The 27,908-nt window shown below is 42.4% G+C and overlaps 3 long non-coding RNA genes across 5 annotated transcripts; 1 reads left to right on the top strand and 2 right to left on the bottom strand.

The window, feature by feature from the left end:
- Window positions 1-362: 362 nt before the first annotated feature.
- Window positions 363-27,908, top strand: LOC126990249 (uncharacterized). 3 transcript variants are annotated; one of them, XR_007744165.1, is made up of 6 exons: window positions 363-676; window positions 777-1,413; window positions 6,051-6,236; window positions 14,003-14,119; window positions 19,765-19,836; window positions 27,748-27,908. It is a non-coding gene; the product is annotated as an uncharacterized LOC126990249 (long non-coding RNA). The 3 variants fall into 3 exon arrangements; XR_007744164.1 differs by lacking the exon at window positions 14,003-14,119 and adding an exon at window positions 7,905-8,021 and having other exon boundaries at window positions 364-676; window positions 5,870-6,236; XR_007744163.1 differs by lacking the exon at window positions 14,003-14,119 and adding an exon at window positions 7,905-8,021 and having other exon boundaries at window positions 367-676.
- On the bottom strand, window positions 3,607-5,428 carry LOC126990251 (uncharacterized). The gene is made up of 2 exons (XR_007744168.1): window positions 4,904-5,428; window positions 3,607-4,068 (listed from the first exon to the last, which is right to left on the bottom strand). It is a non-coding gene; the product is annotated as an uncharacterized LOC126990251 (long non-coding RNA).
- LOC126990252 (uncharacterized) lies at window positions 20,070-23,916 on the bottom strand. The gene is made up of 2 exons (XR_007744169.1): window positions 20,603-23,916; window positions 20,070-20,496 (listed from the first exon to the last, which is right to left on the bottom strand). It is a non-coding gene; the product is annotated as an uncharacterized LOC126990252 (long non-coding RNA).

Consider the following 27,908-nt stretch of genomic DNA (forward strand, 5'->3'; position numbering starts at 1 on the left):
ATTTCCTCTCTCTCTCTCTTTCTCTCTTTTGGGGGAAGGGACACACCCACACAGAAGCATGGAATAGACTGGAGGAGGAGGTGGTTTGTGCAAGAAACATTTTAAGGAAAGGTTGGATAAGCCTAGTGATTATTAGACAAAACTTTTGCAACCACACAGAACACACCCTTGCAACAACACCCCTATACACCTTTCCTTCCGCCCCCCATAGGTACATGCCGCCCATTGGGTAGCGGCAGCAGTGGAGAGCGGAGTCTGGAACAGCTGCAAGGTGTGGCAGAGATTGAGGTGGAAATGATGAAGCAGGAATCTTTATTGGCACACCTCCATACTCAGGTGTGTGTGTGTGTGTGTGTGTGTGTGTGTGTGTCCATAGATAGATAGATAATCTGTATATATTTATCTATGCTAAATGTAAGTCAAATGCTCTTTTATATTATTATCTGTCAATTGATATTTACTTCTCTCAATATTTTAATTATGTATATATATATTTAATGACGAGATTTTCTATTCTCTTTTTTTCTATTACTCTCTCGGTCCCACACGTCCTCTGCGTGTATCCAAACACACGAGAAATTAATCACAACAAGGAGAGGGTATTCCCCGGCTGCCTGGGACTGAACCCGCGACCAGCGTGACGGGAGAGCCACTCCTTGCCGAGTCGGCCAAAGAGGTGCCCCCCTGGCTAAGTGGGTTATGGGAGGCTCGTTCATCAGGCATAGTCGCCGCATGGGGAGAGAGACAGATTTATTTATCTATTTATTTATTCTCAGGTAACCGCCGGGCAGGTGTCTCGGAGCAAGGAGGAGCAGCTTTGGGAGTCTACAGCGGCACCCCACTCAACCCACCACCACCACCACCACCACCACCACCCATAATGTGACAGTTATTAGCACGGAGGAAGTGCCGACTAGTGAGACTGGTTGTGTTTCCGACACTGTGCCACTGTTGACGAGTGCAGTGCCGTGAGTGCCAGTGTTAGTGTGGCACCTCAGACGGAGGGTGATTCGGCACTCCAGGGTGATGTCAGAGTGCCAAGTGACGAGCCCAAAACCGAGGAGGAGAAGGAGGAGGAGGAAAACAAAGCTAGTCAAGTGATCAAACTGGAGGAAAAGGAAGAAGAGGAGGAGAAGAAAGAGGAGGAGGAGGAGAGAGAAACACAGGAACAAATAGATGGAGAGAGGAGAGAAGAAGGAAAAAGGAGGAGGAGGAAGAGGAGGAGGAGGAGGAAAAATTCACCAACTTCACCACCAAACTTTCCACCAATGAAAGAGGACCCCAAGATACTGTCATACAAATAGTGCCACAGGGGACAGCGGGGGTGGCACAGGGGGCCTCGGGGGTGCCGCAGGGGAGGGGAGAGCTGCCCCCGCCCCTCGACTCGGAGCCTTGACGACACTAGGCCTAAGGGTGAGTGCAGTAGTAGTAGTAGTAGTAGTAGTAGTAGTAGTAGTAATGGTAGTTCTTGCTTAGAATATAAATTCATTGATCTCTCTCCATATTTATTTATTTATTTTATCTATTAACATATGCACTGTCTTCATCTGTCTATCTATTAATCTATCATTTATCTATTGACCTATCCTCCCTCTCACACATGTATTTATCAGTTTATCTATCTATCTGCTTCTCCCCTTCTCTTTCTTTCCCACATGTATATATTAAAGCATGTATTATATTATCTATCAGCCTTTTCCCCCCTTCAAACATGTATTTCTGTATTTATCAGTTCATCTATCTATCTGTCCTTTCCCATCTGTCTTTCCTTCACGCATGTATTTCTCATTCATTCATGTCATGGATGCTTGCTCCTAGGAGCTCCCACCAGGGGATGGCCACGGCAGAAGAGCTTCCAACCTTCTCTATCCAGACACTCCCTCCTTGCCTGCTCAAGGATCTTTCCCCCCTCTCCCTAACGTACTCTTGCACCCTATCCCTCCATTTCACTGGAGGTCCAACATTCCTCAATGTATATTTCCCTGAGATTCATCAAAGACGCTCTGCCAGCAATTCTACCATATATCACATGCATCATAAATACATCTATTACAACAGGTATAATGCCTGGAAACATGCTATTGTCACACCAATATTTAAGAAAGGAAATCCAGAAGAAGTAGCTAACTACAGGCCAATTTCCTTGCTCCCAGTTGTATGGAAAATATTAGAAAAGATAGTCGCAACTCAATTGGCCCAATTTATGGAACGGCATTGCCTCTTTAGCAGTACTCAACATGGCTTCAGACCAAACTTATCTACTGAGACGGCACTCTTACAAGTTTCCAAAAAGATTTATGACACCACGGACAAAAGAGAAATATGTCTTTGAACTCTTTGCGACCTATCTAAAGCTTTTGACAGTGTCAGCCATAACATTCTACTTAGAAAATGTAACAAATTAGGAATAGATATATTTTGGTTTAAAGATTATTTGTGTAACAGGACTCAGTCTGTGTGAATCGGGGGAAATTTGTCCTCTACACTAGAAGTGCCTTTTGGAGTCCCGCAAGGATCTATTCTCGGCCCTCTGCTATTTAACGTCTTCGTAAATGACCCGCCACAAGAAATTAAAGAACGTTTTGTTATTCAATATGCTAACAACACACAATTCATTCATACTGGTAATACTGAAAATCTACCTGAACTAATTCTCAGAACAGAACAGACATTAGGAAAAATTAAAAACTATTTTAACAGGAATGGTCTCTTGCTGAACTCCAAAAAAACTCAATGTATATTTCTAGGCACAAGAGCTCTGATGTCACGAATACCGGATAACACCACTATCAAAGTAGGGGGTGCCTTAGTAAAACCTTGTCAAAATGTCAAAAACTTGGGGCTACATTTCGACAGTAACATGTTGTTTGATATGCACGTGACAGAAATCAGTAAAAAGGTATCTGGCATGCTTATGTACATCAGTCGTTTTCAAGACATGCTCAGCAGAAAAGCCAGGCTAATAGTGGTTCAGACACTTGCGTTAAGTCACCTTAACTATGGGATGACTGTTTGGGGCACCACAAATATCACACAGCTGAATAGAGTTCAGAAGCTACAGAAGGTTTGACCATGTCAGCCCACTCTTAAAAGAACTACAGTGGCCAAATGTTACGCAGAAGTGCATTTTTGAACAGTGCATCACAGTGTTCAAAGCACTGAAGAAGCATTTTCCTGAATGGCTATTCTCTTTTCCACAAGTAGGACAAATAGTTGACATAAACACAAGACAACAAAATCTCCTCTGTGTACCCAAAACACACAGTGACATTGGGTCCCGATCTATCACAGTCAGAGGGCCAAAACTATGGAATAACCTCCCCACAAAGGCAAAGAATTGTCACAGTCTGCATACCTTTAAGGTCAATCTGAAGAAACACCTCTCGCAAGATAGCTCAGGAAACTAATCAGACTGAATACTCTTATTACATTTTATCATATAATGTTCTGCATGATGTCCTAGATATTAGTCCACACTTTATCTTTAGCACCAATTATATACTACTTATATTTTAGGGATTATCTGTATATTTTATCGCACTCCATATACCGTGTTCAATAGTTTTAAGCCAGTAAAGAATAACCATTGTATAAATGGAAATAAAGTTTCTGATTCTCTCTCTCTCTCTCTCTCTCTCTCTCTCTCTCTCTCTCTCTCTCTCTCTCTCTCTCTCTCTCTCTCTCTCTCTCTCTCTCTCCCATAACTTACTCACTTGTGCCCATAAACTTACTCACCAATGCCCATAAACTTACTCATCTTGCCCCCAAAATCTTACTCACCAATGTCCATAACTTACTCACTTGTGCCCATTAACTTACTCACCAATGCCCATAAACTTACTCACCTGAGCCCATGAACTTACTCACCAATGCCCATAAACTTACTTGCGCCATAAACTTACTCACCTTTCCCCAAAAACTTACTCACCAATGCCCATAAACTTACTCACCTGAGCCCATGAACTTACTCACCTGCCCCCAAAACTTACTCACCGATGCCCATAAACTTACTTGTGCCCATAAACTTACTCACCTTGCCCCCAAAACTTACTCACCAATGCCCATAAACTTACTCACCTGAGCCCATGAACTTACTCACCTGCCTCCAAAACTTACTCAACAATGCCCATAAACTTACTCACCAATGCCCATAAACTTACTCACCTGAGCCCATGAACTTACTCACCTGCCCCCAAAACTTACTCACCAATGCCCATAACTTACTGGTGCCCGTAAACTGACTCACCTTGCCCTCAAAAATTACACACCAATGCCCATAAACTTACTCACCTGAGCCCATGAACCTACTCACCTTGCCCCCAAAACTTACTCACCAATGCCAATAAACTCACCTGAGCCCATGAACCTACTCACCTTGCCCCCAAAACTTACTCACTAATCCCCATAAACTTACTCACCTGAGCCCATGAACCTACTCACCTTGCCCCCAAAACTTACTCACCAATGCCCATAAACTCACCTGAGCCCATAAACTTACTCACCTTTCCCCCAAAACTTACTCACCAATGCCCATAAACTTACTCACCTGAGCCCATGAATTTGCTCACCTTACCCCAAAACTTACTCACCAATGCCCATAAACTTACTCACCTTGCCCTCAAAACTTACTCACCAATGCCCATAAACTTACTCACCAATGCCCATAAACTTACTCACCTGAGCCCATGAACTTACTCACCTGCCCCCCACTTACTACTCACCAATGCTCCCATAAACTTACTTAGCTCATAAATCCGCCTACTTTGCCCCAAACTTGCTCACCATGTCCATGTCCATACCTACCTGAGCCCATGAACTTACTCACCTTGCCCCCAAAACTTACTCACCAATGCCCATAAACTTACTCACCTTCCCCCAAAACTTACTCACCAATGCCCATAACTTACTTGTGCCCATAAGCTTACTCACCAAACCCCATACACTTACTCACTACCAGGGCAGCACATTTGAATCTTACCAGGGCACACACACACTAAGAATTATTTGTCCTGGTATAGTGTGGCTAATTCTTATGGCTCCGTGGTGTAGTGGTTAGCATGCCTACCTATGAATCTGCCGGGCAGGGTTGGAATCCCCCTCCCTGGACAGTCATATAATTGTAGCCCACTTATGATTTTTTTTTACTCTGATTGCCTCACCATATTTAAACATTTTGTGTTATATTGTCTGACTACATCATACTCTGATCTTAACACTTTAACCTTTTATCATGATAACGTTTTAGCTTTGTATGTTTAATACTTTTTACCTTATAACTCACGAATGTTGTCTAACTCAATTTTGATATAGGTATTTTCTTTTGTGTATTAACTTCATTTTAATGTTCTCGTAAGCGTAGGTCTCATGGAAAAGAATAACCATTGTAACAATAGAAATAAAGTTCCTCTCTCTCTCTCTCTCTCTCTCTCTCTCTGTTACGTACTTATTGAAGACATTGTGCATCGGTCTAAGGCATTCTCTCTCTCCCTTACTGTTCGTCTCCGCTCCTAAACACACAAACACACACACACACACACACACACACACACTCAAACACACACACACACACACACACACACACACACACACACACACACACACACAAACACACACACACACACACACACACACACACACACACACACACACACACACACACACACACACACACTCAAACACACACACAAACACATACACACACACACACACACACACACACACACACACACGTATTCTCCTCTTCCTTCTCCTCCTCCTCCCCATCATCGTCCCCTCTAAAGTTTCCTCCACCTCCTCCTCCCCCTCCTCCCCCGCCCCCTGCGCCATGTTTAAATGTTTAAAAGGCCTCGTCTAGCCACCATGTCCCCAGGTTTAAAGCCCCGGATACCCAGCGACCTTGAAAGTGTCCTAGAAAACGAAGCAAGGGAAGCCAAGCTGGAGGGGAAGACAAGAGTATGGAACGCCTTGTGATGGGACGGTTAATGTTCTCTGTTACTACAAGTATATAACAAGTATAGGAAGAGTGACCTGAAAGTTGCGTTACCTTCCAGCCACCGCCACCCAAGACCACGCCCGAGCCCAAGCCCCGACCGCCAGCCCGCCCCAAGGCTCCCTCCATGGCCTCCTGCAGGGCTTGGGGTGGTCAGGCTCCCCACAGTGCTGCCCCTCGCAGTGCCAGGGCAGTGCCACACCTGTAAGCTGCGGCGCCATGCCCGGTCTGAGGGCGCCGCTGGACTGTGAGTGTTGACCTCGTGTTTGACCTAATTTTGAAGCTACTAATTGACCATCGCAGGAATTATTACACGTTTCATTAGTCTTCATTAATGACTGAGTGCCTGAAGTGTCTGTTTTGGCTCTGGGTGCCGCACATAACCTATTCCCAAAGCTTAAAAAGGAGGTCAATCAGGCCTTCACGAGTGTTTTCCAGGTTCAAGGTGCAGAGGAAGGGTCAAACTGCATCTAGGGTCACTAATATACCCATGCTAGGAAATCACATCAACACAAACCAAATTACTACAGAATCACACCCAACACACACTGACTTGCTCCAGAATCACACCCAACACACACTGACTTGCTCCAGGATCACACCCAACACACACTGACTTGCTCCAGAATCACACCCAACACACACTGACTTGCCCCAGAATCACACCCAACACACACTGACTTGCTCCAGAATCACACCCAACACACACTGACTTGCTCCAGGATCACACCCAACACACACTGACTTGCTCCAGAATCACACCCAACACACACTGACTTGCCCCAGAATCACACCCAACACACACTGACTTGCTCCAGAATCACACCCAACACACACTGAATTGCCCCAGAATCACACCCAACACACACTGAATTGCCCCAGAATCACACCCAACACACACTGAATTACTCCAGAATCACACCCAACACACACTGAATTACTCCAGAATCACACCCAACACACTGACTTGCTCCAGAATCACACCCAACACACACTGAATTACTCCAGAATCACACCCAACACACTGACTTGCTCCAGAATCACACCCAACACACACTCAAACACACATGATTGCCAGTTAGCTTTGTGGACTGATTCTGGATAATGCGGCGGGCAGCTGTCAGTTGCATGAAAGGCATATTTGTGTTGGCTGTTCGGGGGACCGGGGAGCCGAGTGTGCAGGGGAGGGAAGTGAAGGAAGTGTAATTGTTACTGTTGGTGTGTTGTGACAAGTGAGTGTGTATTGCTTTTCTGAATGAGTCTACGTACTTGCTAAAGTCCTGCTCTTGCCTTTCCTCCAACACTGAGGGAATTTTAAAAAGATAGGTTAGTAAGCTTTGGTCTGCCAGCTGATCAGCTGCAGGAAAACCCTTTTTCAGGTTAACCCTTTGAATCTCACTTTGTATGTCTCTGGTAAAGCAAAGAAAGCAACAGGACTTAACAAGCATACACGTAGATGCCACTGAGCTGGTAATCTCACAAAAGCAAACTGCCGAGGCACTGACTGTGACTGACCAACTGGTGGAAAATACATGTACTGAGTTTAGTGAGTTCTCTTGTGCTAATGTTGCCAACTGTTTCAGATATCAATATTCAACAGAAAGGACATATTTTATGAAATTAATGGAATATTGAGTTCCATATAGTTTTTTTGGGGGGGTGGCTTCGTGGTGCAGTGGTTGGCACTGCCTCAAAGTATAGGCCTGGCTGTATGTATAGAGTTATGAGGGGGGAGAGAGAGAGAGAGAGAGGGAGGGTAGAGGAAGAAAAGTATGTAAAAAAACAAATATGAGAGAGAGAGTATCAATTAATTATCTTAATTATACAGCCCTTGATAGAGAGAGAGATTTCATAATATATTATCCCATGCTGTCTTTCCCGGTACAAGACTTTGAGAGTGGACACATATTTGCAGGTTGGTGTAGCAGTGCTGGGAGGTGCCATAACACAGGGCACTCCTCACCTCAACAACAGTCTCTTCACCGACAAGTAATTCTTCACCAACAAGCTTTTCAGCAGCTTGGAGAAATAGGTAAGCTTTCTCTACTCACTTCCTGCCCTGCCTTCATTACCCCCGCCAGAAGCCCCCAAAGGGTGAACCCGTTATATTGAGCTGTAAAATGTTCAGCAGCTCACTTAGTAACCCAGTGTGTTGTAAAATGTTCACTACCTCCCCTTGCTTAGAGGGAAAGGCCTTTTAACCCAGTGGTTGTAGCAGTGGGGATCATGTTTCTTAATGGTCCCCCAAGCGAGAAAAATGAGAAAAAATCACCCCTCACACAAACCATTTCATAATACATATCAAAGCATTTGTGATCAGTTTACACATCATCTATTTTGGGGGGTTTAAATCATGGCACAAATTTGGCCCGTTGCTGCTACACGGTAAAGCCACAAATTTGGCCCGTTGCTGCTACACGGTAAAGCCACAAATTTGGCCTGTCGCTGCTACACGGTAAAGCCACAAATTTGTCCCATTGCTGCTACACGGTAAAGCCACAAATTTGTTCCATTGCTGCTACACGGTAAAGCCACAAATTTGGCCCGTCGCTGCTACCGGGTAAGAAACATGATCCCCGCAGGGTTAAGCATAGGATGCATGATATATGTTTGCCAAAGTGCTTACTACACACTGGATACATATTATGCATGCAAAATTGGTTTTGCTTTATAATATAGTTAGATTAATTTGATTTATTTATTCAGCCCTTGACAGAGAGGAAAGTAATATTTCTTATTGTACAAGGGACTTACCACAGACATGTTGCTAACCTGATTTTGTATAAGTTTAAACCCAGGAATAAGTCACCTCCAATCCTGGCATCAAAGTTCCTTAAGCCCCTAACTCACTCACCGGTGCTAATGCAGGAGTCAAGTCATCATTATACAGTAAATATTGGTGGGAAAAGACTCCTAATATTGGCCGCATCATGTGTGGAAATACATATTAAAAGGAAGCCTAGCCAGCAGGGAGGGAGGAGGAGGCTCACTACATGGTTTGGTCTCAAAAGCTAACAGGCTATATTTTCACCTGCAAGGGTAGATATATATTTTTCTACTTACTTTTTGCCTTATTTTACAGCCTTTGACAGAGGAAAGTAACACACACAAACTGATCACAAATGCTTTGATATATAATATGAAATGGTTTGTGTGAGGGTGATTTTTTCTCATTTTTCTTGCTTGGAGGGACCATTAAGAAACATGATCCCTGCCACCACCGGGTTAAGTTAAAGTTTTCTAACGAAAGAATTGCTACATTACATTTGTAAGTCACTGACACAACAAAAACACTCACCACCATCACTTTGTTGATGCGTCATGGACAGCGATATTAGGTAGGGTTAGATACACGGGAGCCAAGGTTCAGAGGAGCTGCTTCGTGCAGACTCCTATGTTCTTATGTCACTGGACGAGGTGGAAGGATGCTTGGGTGCCATAGTAGGGGTCAAAATGCAGTGTGTGTATTCCAGAGAAACGTTCCACTCACAGTGCTGGCTAGCTTCAGACTGAGGAGAAAGACAGCGTCTCCGCCATAGCAGGGCACGATAACAGAAAACCTTATTCCCGATAACCGATAACTGATAATGAAAAACCTTAACAACACCCTGCGCCGTATCCGAGATCGCCGCGCGTGCCAAATTTCAAATGTCGCTATTGAATATAACAAGCTTTCAGCCATAAACTCAACATAATCATCATGTATTATATATGAAAACATGCAGAATTAAATGGTGCACATAAAGAAACTCACTACGGCCAGGCCAAAACAACACCCCGCACCGTATCCGAGATCGCCACGCGCGCTAAATTTCAAATGTCGCTATTGAATATAACAAGCTTTCAGCCTTAAACTCAACATAATCATCATGTATTATATATGAAAACATGCAGAATTACATGGTGCACATAAAGAAACTCACTACGGCCGGGCCAAAACAGCGCCCTCTGCTGTGTCCGAGATCTCCGCGCGCGCTAAATTTCAAATGTCGCTATTGAATATAACAAGCTTTCAGCCATAAACTCAACATAATCATCATGTATTATATATGAAAACATGCAGAATTACATGGTGCACATAAAGAAGTATAAATTAATTGATAATTTTGAGATGTAAGCATAAATATAGAGATAAATAACTCGTATATTGGCTAAAGCAAGCCAGTATGCGCGTCCTGGGATATGGTACGGGGCACACAAGGACACAGTATACTCGTGTTGAAGGGGTTAAACCCATTACTACGTGTCCTTCCCGGTTCTCTTACCAACAAAACCCTATGAATATCCCCCTTATTACAGGCCCTTCCTTCCCTCTAAGTGTGAAGTATGAGAAAAAAAATCATCACTCCCACAAACCATTTTTTTTTTTTTTTTTTTTTTTTTTTTTTTTTACATTGCAGCCTATTGCGCCGGTAGGCTTCCCGGTGGATCCTGATGGTCGGTCCAAGGCTTCTTTCCGGTAGGTCCTGATGGTCGGCCCAGCCCGTTCTGGCGCAGGCGAGTGTTTATAGTGGCGCCATCTTGCATTGGCTCATGCTGCCCTCCCAGAGCTCATCTTTTTTTTTTTTTTTTTTTTTTACAGCAAAGGAGACAGCTCAAGGGCACAAAAAAGTAAACATTAATAATAAAAAAAAAGCCCGCTACTCGCTGCTCCTAAAAAGAATCCAAAGAGGTGGCCGAAAGATAAGTCAGTTTCGGGAGGAGAGGTGTCCTGATACCCTCCTCTTGAAAGAGTTCAAGTCGTAGGCAGGAGGAAATACAGATGAAGGAAGATTGTTCCAGAGTTTACCAGCGTGAGGGATGAAAGAGTGAAGATGCTGGTTAACTCTTGCATAAGGGGTTTGGACAGTATAGGGATGAGCATGAGTAGAAAGTCGAGTGCAGCGGGGCCGCGGGAGGGGGGAGGCATGCAGTTAGCAAGTTCAGAAGAGCAGTCAGCGTGGAAATATCGATAGAAGATAGAAAGAGAGGCAACATTGCGGCGGAATTTAAGAGGTAGAAGACTATCAGTATGAGGAGGAGAGCTGATGAGACGAAGAGCCTTTGCCTCCACTCTGTCCAGAAGAGCTGTGTGAGTGGAGCCCCCCCACACATGAGATGCATTTGATGCATCAAATGCATGAGATGCATTTGATCCTAGAATCTAGAGTCCGGGTTGATAGGTGGTCTTCTGGACAGCATGTGGGTAGTTTTAAGCCACTGGCGGGCTGAAAATCCCAGCTTGGTGGCACCGGGCGGGATTGAACTCGCGACCGCCAGAACACGAGGCCGTTACTGAGACGACTCAGCCCCCGCCTCCCCAAGATATATATATATATATATATATATATATATATATATATATATATATATATATATATATATATATATATATATATATTATATATACACATCATCTCAGTTGTCATCACATTATGCAGCCTAGATTTTGTGTGTGTGTGTGTGAGAGAGAGAGAGCGAGAGAGAGAGAGAGAGAGAGAGTTAATGCTTTCACAGTTATTGAGAAAATTTCTAAAGCTGAGAAAGTAAAGAGATTATTTTTAAGATGAAAGAAAAGTGAGCAAGTATGGCACCAGAATTAAAGCTCTCTCTCTCTCTCTCTCTCTCTCTCTCTCTCTCTCTAACAATATCTATATATATTTTTTTTTACATTGAAAATAATTTATTATCTCAAAAAATCACAAATATTTTACAGCTGACTTATTTACTTACCCTGTTTACAGATGAAGAAGAGGAGGAAGAAGAGAGAAGATGAAGAGGAAGAAGAGGAGGAGGAGGATAAGGACTTGGTGAGTGTTCAAATCAATTCTCTTTCCATTGCAAACTTCTTCCTTCCTTCCTTCCTTCCTTCCCTCTTGGCTCTTAGACCACTGAATAAAGAAAGGAGACAGAAGAGATGGTTAGATTATGATAATGCATTGCAACACCCAAACTCACATGTAATATTTAAGTCTTTTGTTGAGGTTTGGGGCATTTCAGGGGTAGTTTTATGAGGCTGGTGGTGGTGTGACCCTTCCTCTGTGCTATGAAGCTAAAAACACACATTTGACATGTTTTTGTAGGAGTTTAGGGCATTTCAGGGGTAGTTTTATGAGGCTGGTGGTGTGACCCTTCCTCTGTGCTATGAAGCTAAAAAACACACATTTGACATGTTTTTTGTAGGAGTTTAGGGCATTTCCAGGGGTAGTTTTATGAGGCTGGTGGTGGTGTGACCCTTCCTCTGTGCTATGAAGCTAAAAAACACACATTTGACATTAGAGGGTAGCAGGACGCCTATCAGGTCAGGGGCAAGAACAAACACATGTTATCTAATAGGAGTGGCCATACAGGACGCGGGTAGCAGGTAAGCTTGGAGGGAACCCGCTACCTGCGTCCTGTATGGCCACTCCTATTAGATAACGTGTTTGTTCTTGCCTCTGACCCGCTAGGCGTCCCGCTACCCTCTACTGGGAACTCGCAGGGAGGGTTTAGCACCAGCGGCAAGTTACGCTAGTCCTCCCTGCAAGTATTTAGCAACCAAAGGGTTAATTTACAGTCCTTGATAGAGAGACTATAGAATATCTTATCCAGTGCTGTCTTTCCCAATACAAGACTTTGACAGTGGACACATATTTGCAGGGGGGCTTTGTGGTGCAGTGGTTAGCACACTCGGGTCACAACCGAGAGAGCCCGGGTTCGATTCCCAGGCGGAGTGGAAAAATTTGGGCGGCTTTTCCGATACCCTACATAGCCCCTGTCCACCCAGCAGTGTACCAGGTATTAATCAGGGGTTGTGTCCCGTCTCCTGGGGTCTGTTCCCTTCTATAATTCCTTCCCCCTCCTGTCTCTCTCCGGCATATGACCACAGATGTTGTGCTGCCCACAAAACCAAACTTTCCAAACTTAATAATTTGTGGGTTGTGTCATAACCTTGAAATAGTCATAGGTGGAGGGCATCATAGCTGAGGATCCCCTGTACAGTGCCTTGAATATGTAGCTTTCTGGATAATAGCAAAATTTGTCACTAAAGAAATAATCGCCTAAGCAGGGTTGGCAATGATTAAATCAAATTGATTTAATCAGATGATTAAATCTTTGATTTCTTTACTAAAAAATCATGATTGTTATTACCAAACAAAATCATGATTTTTTATTTTTTTTATTTTTTTTAGTAAAAGTATTCCATGAGTTAAATGGTGTGCTCCAAAGATGGTAAAGGAAAACAACGTATTCATTTGCAATGATTCATTTATTCTCTTCAAGGTATATACCACAAAACAACAAGAAGAATCCTACATTATTATAAATTTATAAGTAGGCTTTGACAATTGATATGAATTAATCCTTGAACTCACTATTTAAAGTTTTGAACTCTCGATATAAAGTTATTGTACTTGCTAAAGTCCTGCTCTTGCCTTTCCTCCAACACTGAGGGAATTTTAAAAAGATAGGTTAGTAAGCTTTGGTCTGCCAGCTGATCAGCTGCAGGAAAACCCTTTCAGGTTAACCCTTTGAATCTCACTTTGTATGTCTCTGGTAAAGCAAAGAAAGCAACAGGACTTAACAAGCATACACGTAGATGCCACTGAGCTGGTAATCTCACAAAAGCAAACTGCAGAGGCACTGACTGTGACTGACCAACTGGTGGAAAATACATGTACTGAGTTTAGTGAGTTCTCTTGTGCTAATGTTGCCAACTGTTTCAGATATCAATATTCAACAGAAAGGACATATTTTATGAAATTAATGGAATATTGAGTTCCATATAGTTTTTTTGGGGGGGTGGCTTCGTGGTGCAGTGGTTGGCACTGCCTCAAAGTATAGGCCTGGCTGTATGTATAGAGTTATGTGGGGAGAGAGAGAGAGAGAGGGAGGGTAGAGGAAGAAAAGTATGTAAAAAAACAAATATGAGAGAGAGAGTATCAATTAATTATCTTAATTATACAGCCCTTGATAGAGAGAGAGATTTCATAATATATTATCCCATGCCGTCTTTCCCGGTACAAGACTTTGAGAGTGGACACATATTTGCAGGTTGGTGTAGCAGTGCCAGGAGGTGCCATAACACAGGGCACTCCTCACCTCAACAACAGTCTCTTCACCGACAAGTAATTCTTCACCAACAAGCTTTTCAGCAGCTTGGAGAAATAGGTAAGCTTTCTCTACTCACTTCCTGCCCTGCCTTCATTACCCCCGCCAGAAGCCCCCAAAGGGTGAACCCGTTATATTGAGCTGTAAAATGTTCAGCAGCTCACTTAGTAACCCATTGTGTTGTAAAATGTTCAGTACATCCCCTTGCTTAGAGGGAAAGGCCTTTTAACCCAGTGGTTGTAGCAGTGGGGATCATGTTTCTTAATGGTCCCCCAAGCGAGAAAAATGAGAAAAAATCACCCCTCACACAAACCATTTCATAATACATATCAAAGCATTTGTGATCAGTTTACACATCATCTATTTTGGGGGGTTTAAATCATGGCACAAATTTGGCCCGTTGCTGCTACACGGTAAAGCCACAAATTTGGCCCGTTGCTGCTACACGGTAAAGCCACAAATTTGGCCTGTCGCTGCTACACGGTAAAGCCACAAATTTGTCCCATTGCTGCTACACGGTAAAGCCACAAATTTGTTCCATTGCTGCTACACGGTAAAGCCACAAATTTGGCCCGTTGCTGCTACACGGTAAAGCCACAAATTTGGCCCGTTGCTGCTACACGGTAAAGCCACAAATTTGGCCTGTCGCTGCTACACGGTAAAGCCACAAATTTGTTCCATTGCTGCTACACGGTAAAGCCACAAATTTGGCCCGTTGCTGCTACACGGTAAAGCCACAAATTTGTTCCATTGCTGCTACACGGTAAAGCCACAAATTTGGCCCGTCGCTTCTACCGGGTAAGAAACATGATCCCCGCAGGGTTAAGCATAGGGTGCATGATATATGTTTCCCAAAGTGCTTACTACACACTGGATACATATTATGCATGCAAGATTGGTTTTGCTTTATAATATAGTTAGATTAATTTGATTTATTTATTCAGCCCTTGACAGAGAGGAAAGTAATATTTCTTATTGTACAAGGGACTTACCACAGACATGTTGCTAACCTGATTTTGTATAAGTTTAAACCCAGGAATAAGTCACCTCCAATCCTGGCATCAAAGTTCCTTAAGCCCCTAACTCACTCACCGGTGCTAATGCAGGAGTCAAGTCATCATTATACAGTAAATATTGGTGTGAAAAAGACTCCTAATATTGGCCGCATCATGTGTGGAAATACATATTAAAAGGAAGCCTAGCCAGCAGGGAGGGAGGAGGAGCCTCACTACATGGTTTGGTCTCAAAAGCTAACAGGCTATATTTTCACCTGCAAGGGTAGATATATATTTTTCTACTTACTTTTTGCCTTATTTTACAGCCTTTGACAGAGAGGAAAGTAACACACACAAACTGATCACAAATGCTTTGATATATAATATGAAATGGTTTGTGTGAGGGGTGATTTTTTCTCATTTTTCTTGCTGGGAGGGACCATTAAGAAACATGATCCCTGCCACCACCGGGTTAAGTTAAAGTTTTCTAAAGAAAGAATTGCTACATTACATTTGTAAGTCACTGACACAACAAAAACACTCACCACCATCACTTTGTTGATGCGTCATGGACAGCGATATTAGGTAGGGTTAGATACACGGGAGCCAAGGTTCAGAGGAGCTGCTTCGTGCAGACTCCTATGTTCTTATGTCACTGGACGAGGTGGAAGGATGCTTGGGTGCCATAGTAGGGGTCAAAATGCAGTGTGTGTATTCCAGAGAAACGTTCCACTCACAGTGCTGGCTAGCTTCAGACTGAGGAGAAAGACAGCGTCTCCGCCATAGCAGGGCACGATAACAGAAAACCTTATTCCCGATAACCGATAACTGATAATGAAAAACCTTAACAACACCCTGCGCCGTATCCGAGATCGCCACGCGCGCTAAATTTCAAATGTCGCTATTGAATATGACAAGCTTTCAGCCATAAACTCAGCATAATCATCATTTTTATATATGAAAACATGCAGAATTAAATGGTACACATAAAGAAACTCACTACGGCCAGGCCAAAACAACACCTCGCACCGTATCCGAGATCGCCACGCGCGCTAAATTTCAAATGTCGCTATTGAATATAACAAGCTTTCAGCCTTAAACTCAACATAATCATCATGTATTATATATGAAAACATGCAGAATTACATGGTGCACATAAAGAAACTCACTACGGCCGGGCCAAAACAGCGCCCTCTGCTGTGTCCGAGATCGCCGCGCGCGCTAAATTTCAAATGTCGCTATTGAATATAACAAGCTTTCAGCCATAAACTCAACATAATCATCATGTATTATATATGAAAACATGGAGAATTACATGGTGCACATAAAGAAACTCACTACGGCCGGGCCAAAACAGCGCCCTCTGCTGTGTCCGAGATCGCCGCGAGCGCTAAATTTCAAATGTCGCTATTGAATATAACAAGCTTTCAGCCATAAACTCAACATAATCATCATGTATTATATATGAAAACATGCAGAATTAAATGGTGCACATAAAGAAACTCACTCCAGCCGGGCCAAAACAGCGCCCTGCGCCGTATCCGAGATCGCCAAGTGCGCCAAATTTCAAATGTCGCTATTGAATATAACAAGCTTTCAGCCATAAACTCAGCATAATCATCATGTATTATATATGAAAACATGCAGAATTAAATGGTACACATAAAGAAACTCACTGCGGCCGGGCGAAAACAACGCCCCGCACCGTATCCGAGATCGCCATTCGCGCTAAATTTCAAATGTCGCTATTGAATATAACAAGGTTTCAGCCATAAACTCAACATAGTCATCATGTATTATATATGAAAACATGCAGAATTACATGGTGCACATAAAGAAATTCACTACGGCCGGGCCAAAACAGTGCCCTGCGCCGTATCCGAGATCGCCACGCTCGCCAAATTTCAAATGTCGCTATTGAATATAACAAGCTTTCAGCCATAAACTCAGCATAATCATCATTTTTATATATGAAAACATGCAGAATTAAATGGTACACATAAAGAAACTCACTACGGCCAGGCCAAAACAACACCTCGCACCGTATCCGAGATCGCCGCGTGTGCCAAATTTCAAATGTCGCTATCGAATATAACAAGCTTTCAGCCATAAACTCAACATAATCATCATGTATTATATATGAAAACATGCAGAATTACATGGTGCACATAAAGAAACTCACTACGGCCGGGCCAAAACAGCGCCCTCTGCTGTGTCCGAGATTTGCAGCGCTAAATTTCAAATGTCGCTATTGAATATAACAAGCTTTCAGCCATAAACTCAACATAATCATCATGTAAGTCTAGGTGAGTAGGGTAGTAGTAGCCTAGTATAGTAAAATCACTGAGAGCTGATGCCTATATATATATATATATATATATATATATATATATATATATATATATATATATATATATATATATATATATATATATATATATATATATATATATATATATATATATATTTTTGGTGTGTTGTGTCTATCACACACACACACACACACACACACACACACACACACGTCAATATGGTCACTGGGCACAGCATGGTGAGCTCTCTTCCTCTCCTTGCCAGCCTCACTGGTTATTTGTTTTCCTGAGACAGATTTATTTACGATAATGACCATTTTTTAGTAAGTATTAAACTGTTTGCATGGAGAAAATAAGGAGAAAGAAAAGGTGTGAAATATGCACTTTAAATTTGGTATTGGCCAGCAGCCTCATCAGTGAGGAACAGGGAAAACTGACACGCTCTCCCTGTGGAAGGTGCTTCTCCTCAGCCAATCCATTTTAGTAGGACTGGGAATGAGGAGGCGCAACAGAGGTGAGCGGGGGAGGACAGGTCGACTGGTGTTCAGTAAAATTGTAAGATACGAATACCCTACGACGTGACGTGTTATATTAAGTGTTCGCAGTACTACATTATCAGCTGTAATTGCAGGAAGGTGGGTGGTGAGTTATGCGCATAGCTGGGCGTTATCGCGATACTTTATCGCTGATAACAAAATCGGGTTGTCGGCCATCCGCTGCTTATTTAAATATATATCGGTATCTTCGTTATTTTTGTAACCAAACTAGTGATAATCGCTACTTTTTTTCCGCCTCAGAAAAAAAAACACGTTGTCTCCTCCCTACTCGCATGCGTGGCCCGGGTGCCCGGTATTTTATGAAAAAACTTGGGGGTATGAATTATCTTTGGCGAAGAGATTTCGTACTTAGATCATCAACATTAAAATACTAGGTTATTTTTTTGTTAGACTCAAAAATCAATATGTCAAAGAGAAAAATCATTTAACTTTGCCCCCAAAATGATTATTCACTGCCTCAAACTTGATATTCCATATTCGTTTGTGAGCATGCCATGATATTGAAGGCACCCGGTGTTGTGTTATTTGGTGTCCCATCGTCAAAAGCTGGCGCTTGTGTTAACAAACACTGGTCTCTCGTGAACTGCGCATGTTCAGACCAGTAAGCATAGACCTGTACAGTATCACAAAGCTTTTTAACACATTAAGGGCAGTTGCTGGAAGGCTGAATCAGACATACAGTACAACCATCCTCGCTGTTTCTAGAACGACACTCTGTACATATAAATACAACTCGTACAGAGTGTCGATCTAGAAACATCGGGGATGGTGGTAGTGGTACTGTATGTCTGATTCAGCCTTCCAGCAACTCTAAATTACGGTTAAAAAGCTTTGTGAGACTGTTCAGGTCTACGCTTGGTGGTCTGAGCATGTGCAGTTCACGAGAGACCACTGTTTGTCGCTGGGGACGCCAACACAACACCGGTTCAGGCGTTTCTAGTATTACCGTCCATGTGTACGTGTCAACGTGTGGTTTTCAGATTTTGTAAGTTTTTAAAAATACAGATAATGAAAATATGAATTCATCTATGTTTTTTATTTGAAATATCAATATAGTATCGTTTTCGCCTATCGGACTTATCGCTAGCTAGTATCGGAATTGTGGATTAATATCGGGTATCGGTTATCGCCTCTACTTGTGTTTCCAGTTAACGAATATCGGTTATCACCGATAAGGTTTTCCATTATCAGTTATCGGTTATCGGGAATAAGGTTTTCTGTTATCGTGCCCTGCTATGGTTATGCGAGCCAGGGTGGGCACCTGCTGGAGGCTAGGTGGGCGCGGGGTGGATAGGTTTAGTAGGGTTGAGTAAACGTGAGAATTACAATAACATTAATCCTCATGATTCCCTGGTAGCACGTATATAATTTGTTTAATATTATTAGGTAGTATTAATGGTTTATATGGATCATGTGTCCCTCGTTCAGTAAAAATAGTAGTAGTTGCTAATAGGCACACCTAACATAACCAAAATATGGGCTACACACTTGGCGCAGGGACTGTTTTGGGGCGTCATTGAAGGTAACGGGCTCAAGAGTGGCCTGTCCAGATATTTTGTTTTTTATTTATTGATGATCCACGAGACATCCTAGAGTTAAATCAAAGTATGTGGTTATCTTTGTATTCATTCCTACACACTCTGGTAATATCTCTGTGGGGTCTGATTCACTTATTAGAGTGAAATTCTATTGTGGAAAACAGCCACAAATTCGTGTCACTGGTGAAAATGAAACTGATAATTTAAATTTTGCCACCATGAAATATATACAAATAGATAAATTTGAGTGACTTCACCTGCTTGATGTTTACACAGTTAATTGACACCAAACTTGATTTGCAGACACTACCAAACGAAGAAGAGGAGGAGGAGGAGGAAGAAGAAGAAGACGAGGAACACAGGAGGAGCCCATTGGTGAGTGTTAATTTATTTTTTTCTAAAATGGTTAACGAGCAATCAAGGAATTTTTATAATAAGGAGGGAAAGTGTGATGTTTTTTGTAGTTTTGTTAAGTTGTCGAGGGGGAGAAGGCCCCCATTAGATAGCTTACACTATAGCTGGTCTGTTTCGTTAGGGGGGTCCATGGGCGCAAAGGGGGGATTATATACATCCATTTAGACTTTGTGGATCATTTTAGTGGAGGTAATTCTCTCTCTCTCTCTCTCTCTCTCTCTCTCTCTCTCTCTCTCTCTCTCTCTCTCTCTCTCTCTCTCTCTCTCCATTATCTATCTTGGCCGCTTCCATTAAAATCTTTCTTATATTTTCTCCCTCTCAGCAGCAGCTTTCTCCCTCTCTGTTCCGTCCTTCTTGGCTCGGGGGCTCTTAAACAAGGCGTCACAGTGCAGGGAGGCGTTAACATGAGCCCAATCAGAGTGGGATGGACGCAGGAGAGGTTTGAATTTAATCTGGGTTTTGATGACACAATATTAACTATATCCTGGGATTGGTATTATAAGACACTTTTGCTTCTCATGTCAACTATGTTCTGTATTTCTGAAGGTCAAAGAGGGGGCAATCGGGTTCTAATGAGTGTTTCTTTAGGTTCAGGGTACAGAGGAAGGGTCAAACTACCACCTGGTCATAAAACTATACTCCTGGAAATGTCAAAGACTCCTAGGAAAGCCTTGCCAAATATGTGTTTCTTTATGTTCAGGGTACAGAGGAAGGGTCAAACTACCACCTGGTCATAAAACTATACTCCTGGAAATGTCAAAGACTCCTAGGAAAGCCTTGCCAAATATGTGTTTCTTTAGGTTCAGGGTACAGAGGAAGGGTCAAACTACCACCTGGTCATAAAACTATACTCCTGGAAATGTCAAAGACTCCTAGGAAAGCCTTGCCAAATATGTGTTTCTTTAGGTTCAGGGTACAGAGGAAGGGTCAAACTATTTTGCAATACTTATACATTTTTAACGGTGCTATGGGAGCCCCTTCCCCGCCTTAAATTTTCCGCCCGCTAAGTGCTCCAGCTCCAGCGCTAAGCGGCCCGGCGCCATTTTAAGTAGAAAACTTAACGATTCTGTGCCGTTAAGTGCACTTAGCGATGCTAAGAACGTTTGTGTATACCGCCCCAGGATCTTGACAGCAGGGCCGTGGCACCCTCAGAGGTTAACTGGCATGGTGGCGGCACGTGCCATCTTGGTAATGGCACAGATAATTCTCCTCTGTACCACGAGAGAGCAAGATGGATGCTGGAATACGAGAGCAGATTATAATACCAAATAGAATATGTAGCAGGTAGAGTTACATAGCAAATTATAATACCAGGTAGAGTTAGATAGCAGATGAAGAAGATATGACCTAAATTTTAGTGTACAAGTCTACTTTTTGAGCCTGAAAAAATCCCTCCATAACTATGGGTCCACTTCTATGGCTAGGATAAAATGTCAGCCTCAACCACAAGTATTTCCAGCCAAAACTTGTGTGCGCTGAACTTACTTGACCTTTTAAAGCACAGATTAATATATACGAATAATAATAACTGATAAAATGAATACTAATAAAAGTTCCGTCGAGTCCTACGAGTGTGTCTTACTATGCTATATGGCATGAAGCGGCAGTATCAGGGCACTATGGTATGGAGCTGTTGCCACTAATGTCTTAGCCTGGGTATTCTGAATCCTGGGAAGCTGGTTATGACTGCAGATTTTGTGACCTCCATCAGGCATATAGGTGACTCCCTCATTAGTTATTGTATGCTGCACTTGTATGACCCTGGTGGTAGAGAGACACCCTCCTTCTGTACCATAAACCTAAGAAACACACATTTGACGAGGCTTTCATGAAGGTTTGCAGCATTTCCAGAGGTAGTTTGATGACCCTGCTGGTAGTGTGACCCTGCTGCTGTACCATGAACCAAAAAACACACTTTTGAGAAGACTTTTGTTGGAGTTCTCGGTATTTCCAGGGGTAGTTTTATGACACTGGTGGTAGAGAGACCCTTGTTCTGTACCATGAACCTGTGAAACACTCATTTGAGAAGACTTTTGTTGGAGTTCTCGGTATTTCCAGGGGTAGTTTGATGACACCAGTGGTAGTTTTATTGATGTAGTGGTCAGTTCTGGTCCCTGCACAGGTTCTGCAATAAAAGTCCTGTGCCTTATTCCTTCAGAGCCATTGGTAGTGTCACCTTGAGAGGTTTATCCCGGTAGCAGCGGGGATCATGTTTCTTAATGGTCCCTCCAAGCGAGAAAAATGAGAAAAAATCACCCCTCACACAAACCATTTCATAATATATATCAAAGCATTTGTGATCAGATTATGTATCATCTGTTTTGGGGGGTTTAAATCATGGCACAAATTTTGCCCGTCGCTGCTACACGGTAAAGACACAAATTTGGCCCGTCGCTGCTACACAATAAGCCACAAATTTGGCCCGTCACTGCTACACAATAAGCCACAAATTTGGCCCGTCACTGCTACACAATAAGCCACAAATTTAGCCCGTCACTGCTACACAATAAGCCACAAATTTAGCCCGTCGCTGCTACACGATAAGCCACAAATTTGGCCCGTCACTGCTACACAATAAGCCACAAATTTGGCCCGTCGCTGCTACACGATAAGCCACAAATTTGGCCCGTCACTGCTACACAATAAGCCACAAATTTGGCCCGTCGCTGCTACACGATAAGCAGTGGTTAGCACACTCGGCTCACAACCAAGAGAGCCCGGGTTCGATTCCCGGGTGGAGTGGAAAAAATTAGGCGGCTTTTCTGATACCCTACGCCCCTGTCCCCTGCCCACTAAACAAAACTTTCCAAACTACGTGTTAGCCCTGTGTACCCAAGCTCAGTGAAGGAGAGAGGTGCCAGTGACTCAGGATCACAAGTGCACTGATGAGCCTTGACGAGATAATGCATTGCTCATATGCTGTGAATACATCGTTGACGTAAGCGTACTATACTAATTGATAATTCTTGAGCGTAAGGGTGCTTGTTCGTATGCAAGATGTCATTCTTGTGCTAACTAACTCAGCTCAGAGTCACTGACATTAGGTCCTCAATGCATTACAGAGATTATTGACAGTTATTATGAGACTGTGGTGTGGATGCAATTATTTTGTCAGCCATTCCACTCAGGACATTGATCGCTATTCTGAGACGCTTCCGACTAAATGCCAAAAAAGAGGAAAATGTGTTCTCAGGAGTTTTTAGAGTTATGGGTACAGAAGCCTTGTCAGACTCCCACCAGGGTCAAAACACTAGCCGTGGAAAGGCCCACAACTCCTACCAAAGCCATGTTAAGTGTGTGTGTGTGTGTGTGTGTGTGTGTGTGTGTGCTTGGGTGCAGAAACCCTTGATAACATGTAGGGATGTATCGGTATGGGTGGTATCGGCACATTTTAAGAGTACTAATGTACTTTCCTTTTTCTTCCCTTCTATGGGGGAACAATGAGTAGTGTTTTTTTTTATTAACATTTGATATTGCCTTTTAGCTGCTGGAATTATTGTATAAAAAAATTAATGCACAAGTATAGGTCAAATATTGGGGTATCGGTATCGGTAAAAATTTTGGTATTGGTACATCCTTAATAACATGGACCATTCTCAGGCAGTTTAAATGCTGGGGCTGACCTCATCCTTATTTAATTGAGTCAATGATAACTCTAGGTGGTGGTATAGAACCATAATTACCGGTAAAAGTATACAGAATTATAATATCTGGCAAAATTAATACGTAAAGCACATACTGCACCATAGCTATACGATATATGAGGATGATAGGTATCTATTTAATAATGAGTCTATGCACCCCTGCTGTGATTACACTGTTAAAAATCTGCTGCAAGGCTTTGAGGCCTGTCACTAGTGGAGCCTGTGGCCATATGTCTGCAGACCCATTCATACGTTAGAGACAGACACACCAGTCGGCTGTGCTATTTGACGATGACTGAGGCCTTCACCGTCAAGGATAATGATGACTTTGTGGCGGTCTTGTGGGGTCTGCATTGCCACCAACTTGGGCATGTCTTTGGCCAGTATAGTAAGACAGTTTTGCTTCTTACATCAGCTATTTCTAAGGGCCAAAGAGGGGATCAATTGGGTTGCAATGAGTGATTTGTGGGTTCATGCAACTGAAGAAGGGTTAGGCCAGCACCAGGGTTATAAAACTACCCCTGGAAATGCCCACAATTCCTAGGAAGGCCTTGCCAGATTTGTGTTACATCAGGGTCATGGTACAGAGGAAGGGTCACACTACCACCAGGGCCACAAAACTACCCCTGGAAATGCCCACAACTCCTAGGAAATCCTTGACAAATGTGTGTTTCTATAGGTTCATGGTACAGAGGAAAGGTCACACTACCACCAGGGCCACAAAACTGCTCCTGGAAATGTTCAAAACTCCTACGAAAACCTTGGCAAATCTGTGTTTTTAGGTTCATGATACAGAGGAAGGATCAAACTACCATCGAGGTCACAAATCTACCCCTGGAAATAAAGAAAAAACCCATGAAAGAACAGAATTAGGATCAAACGACTTCAGTATAACCATTTCAGATAGTCTGTTTGGGTGTTGGACTCCCTCCCTCTCCTATGTTATCTATAGGTAATACATGAGAGGGAAAAATAAGTGTTGGGCCTGTGCAAAGTATTACGAGTTAAACCCGAGAAGTTTTGGGTCCCTCCAAAGGTCGGTTTAGGGGCCGTTTTACAGGACCAACCCGAGAAGTTTTGGGTCCGTACAGAGTTATTCATCCCAAACTCTGTAGGGACCAGAAACTTCTCGGGTTAAAGGCTCCTCCATCAAAGCGAGAAAAATGAGAAAAAATCATCACTCACGCAAACCATTTCATAATATATATCAACGCATTTGTGATCAGTTTATGCCCGGTATCATAAGACACTTTTGCTTCCCACATCAGCTATTTCAAAAGGCCAAAGAGGGGGTCAGTCGGGTTCTAATGAGTGTTTCTTGAGGTTCACGGTGCGGAAGAATGGTTAAACTACCACCAGGGTCATAAAACTACTCCTGGATATACCCACAACTCCGAGGAAAGCCTTGTCAAATATATGTTCTTGGGCGGCGAAATGTCTTATAATGCGACCCTATGTATCATCTATTTTAGGGGGTTTATGTCATGGCAAAAATTTGGCCCGTCGCTGCTACACGGTAAAGTCATAAAATTGGCCCGTCGCTGATACCGGGTTAATTGTATTTTGACGCTCTGACCTCACACGGCACGGCTAGTCTAGTCTCGCATTGGCTGGGCTCCTGCGTGAGGACTAAGCCTGTATTGCACCCAGCAGCACATACATGGCAAGGCTTTCGGAGGAGTCTGGGGCATTTCCAGGGGTAGTTTAATGACCCTTCTGGTAATGTGACTTCTGTACCATGATCAGAAGAAATGCACATTTGAGAAGGCTTTCGGATGAGTTTTGCGCATTTCCAGGGGTAGTTTAATGACCCTGGTGGTAGTGTGACCCTTCTTCTGTACCATGAACCTGAAAAACACATATTTGAAAAGGCTTTCGGAGGAGTTGGGGCATTTCCAGGGGTAGTTTAATGACCCTGGTGGTAATGTGACCATTCTTCTGAACCAAGAACTTACCAAAACATTCAATAAGACCTAACTGACCTCATTTTTGGCCTTTGGAAATATCTGATGTTAAGGAGTGAGGCATCTAAGTATACCTACCTTAGTAACCTTTCTATAGCAGCTCCTAGGATGAAGATTATGTACGTCAGTAAGGGAGGAAAATACATTCGTTGAAGGAGATTTTATACCTTAGGGAAGTGTCTGAAGGAGTGAGCTACTTAACCCATTGTGGAGGTTAGCTTGAAGCGGTGGAGGACTTCCTCTCTCCCGTTGAGTGCCTCATGGTGTGCCTGGTAATTAAGATTATATAAATGTTCTTGTCTATCATATAGTATTTTGTTCATCCTCTCTCTCTCCTCAATAAATCCTCTCTCTCTCCTCAATAAATCTCCTCTCTCTCTCCTCAATAAATCTCCTCTCTCTCCTCAATAAATCCTCTCCCTCCTCAATAAATCCTCTCCCTTCTCAATAAATCTCTCTCTCTCCTCAATAAATCTCTCTCTCTCTCTCTCTCTCTCTCTCTCTCTCTCTCTCTCTCTCTCTCAATCTCAGTAAATCTCTCTCTCTCTCCTCAATAAATCCTCTCTCTCTCCTCAATAAATCTTCTCTCTCCTCAATAAATCTCCTCTCTCCTCAATAAATCTCCTCTCTCTCCACAATAAATCCTCTCCCTTCTCAATAAATCCTCTCTCTCTCTCTCTCTCTCCTCAATAAATCTCCTCTCTCTCTCCTCAATAAATCTCCTCTCTCTCTCTCTCTCTCTCTCTCTCTCTCTCTCTCTCTCTCTCTCTCTCTCCTCAATAAATCCTCTCTCAATAAGTCTCCTCTCTCTCTCAATAAATCTCCTCTCTCTCTCAATAAATCTCCTCTCTACATACGAGCAATCCGTACCTAGCCAATGCGTAATGTTTATATACGAGGCGGCCTGCCGAGAGGGTTTAAGTGACCTTTTCTTCAGTAAATTAAGGGTTGGATCAGTTTTCCTCCCAGAACACATTGCAAGACTCCCGACCCTTGCTTATAACATATACAAGGTCCCACGTGCCCATCTCGGCTGGACGCTGGGCAGTTTTTGTAATGTTGGCTTCGGCTTCTCAGATTTTGATGCGTTTTGTTAGATTTCTCCATCGTTTCTATACGTATAGGTGTTGTACCTCAGTGTCTTTCTTAATGATTATTTTGTCTGTATATCATTCCATGTTATTTCTGTCATTCTGTTCCTCCTCAGTGCGTAATATACGAGACTTCCAGCCAAGATCGGGTTTAAGTGACCTGTTCTCGAGTATATTAGGGTTGGATTCCTTCCCCCAGAACACTTATAAGACTCCCAACCCCTTGCTTTTTACCATATACAAGGTCTCTTATGCCTATCTTAGCTGGACGTCTTGTAGTTTATGTAAAATTTGCTTCGGCTGTCACAGATTTCACCTCTGTTCTCTTTCTGTGTGTTGTTCAGGCTTCTCTTGCCGACATTTGTTTAATTTCATTTGGCGTTTTGGTAATTGTTTATACGTCTACGCTCCTCTCATTACCACTCCTCTCTTCTGCTCTCTCTCCAAGCTCCTCCTCTCAACTTTTCCTTTTCATTCTTCTTTTAACTCATTTTCTCCCTCATTTTGACTCATCTTTTACTCTCCCTTCTTTTACTCATCTCCTCTTTCCATTCCTCTTCTTCTATTTATTGGCAACTTATTGCATAGTATTGCAATATATATATATATATATATATATATATATATATATATATATATATATATATATATATATATATATATATATTGCCAACTTATTGCAGGATATACTTAGTGCATATTATTGAAATATATATATATATATATATATATATATATTGCCAACTTATTGCAGGATATACTTATTGCATAGTATTGCAATATATATATTGCCAACTTATTGCAGGATATACTTATTGCATAGTATTGCAATATATATATTGCCAACTTATTGCAGGATATACTTATTGCATAGTATTGCAATATATATATATATATATATATATATATATATATATATATATATATATATATATATATATATATATATATATATATATATATATATATATATATATATTGCCAACTTATTGCAGGATATACTTATTGCATAGTATTGCAACATATATGCAAAAAGTGAGCCATATAATTTTTCTAAAATAAATACAAAATTATTTTTTTGTCAATCATTTATTAAATAAATAGAGCACATTTCCTTCACTAAGAGGCTGATTCTGCAGGAACTTGACATCTTGGTGTTCTTTCTTCTTCCAGAGTGTGCGGTGTCCCGCAGGCAGACCGAGATGTCCGTTCAATTCTGCCGAAGGAAAGAAGTCGTGTTAGTCAACTCTGATGACTTGTACTTTTCTCTGCAAGGGACTGTTCTGTAAGCCAGTCACAGAAGATGTGAACTGTATCTGTACTATGAAGTCTTA

The sequence above is a fragment of the Eriocheir sinensis genome, unplaced genomic scaffold (genome assembly GCF_024679095.1).
Source record: "Eriocheir sinensis breed Jianghai 21 unplaced genomic scaffold, ASM2467909v1 Scaffold1508, whole genome shotgun sequence".
Classification (NCBI taxonomy): Eukaryota; Metazoa; Arthropoda; class Malacostraca; order Decapoda; family Varunidae; genus Eriocheir; species Eriocheir sinensis.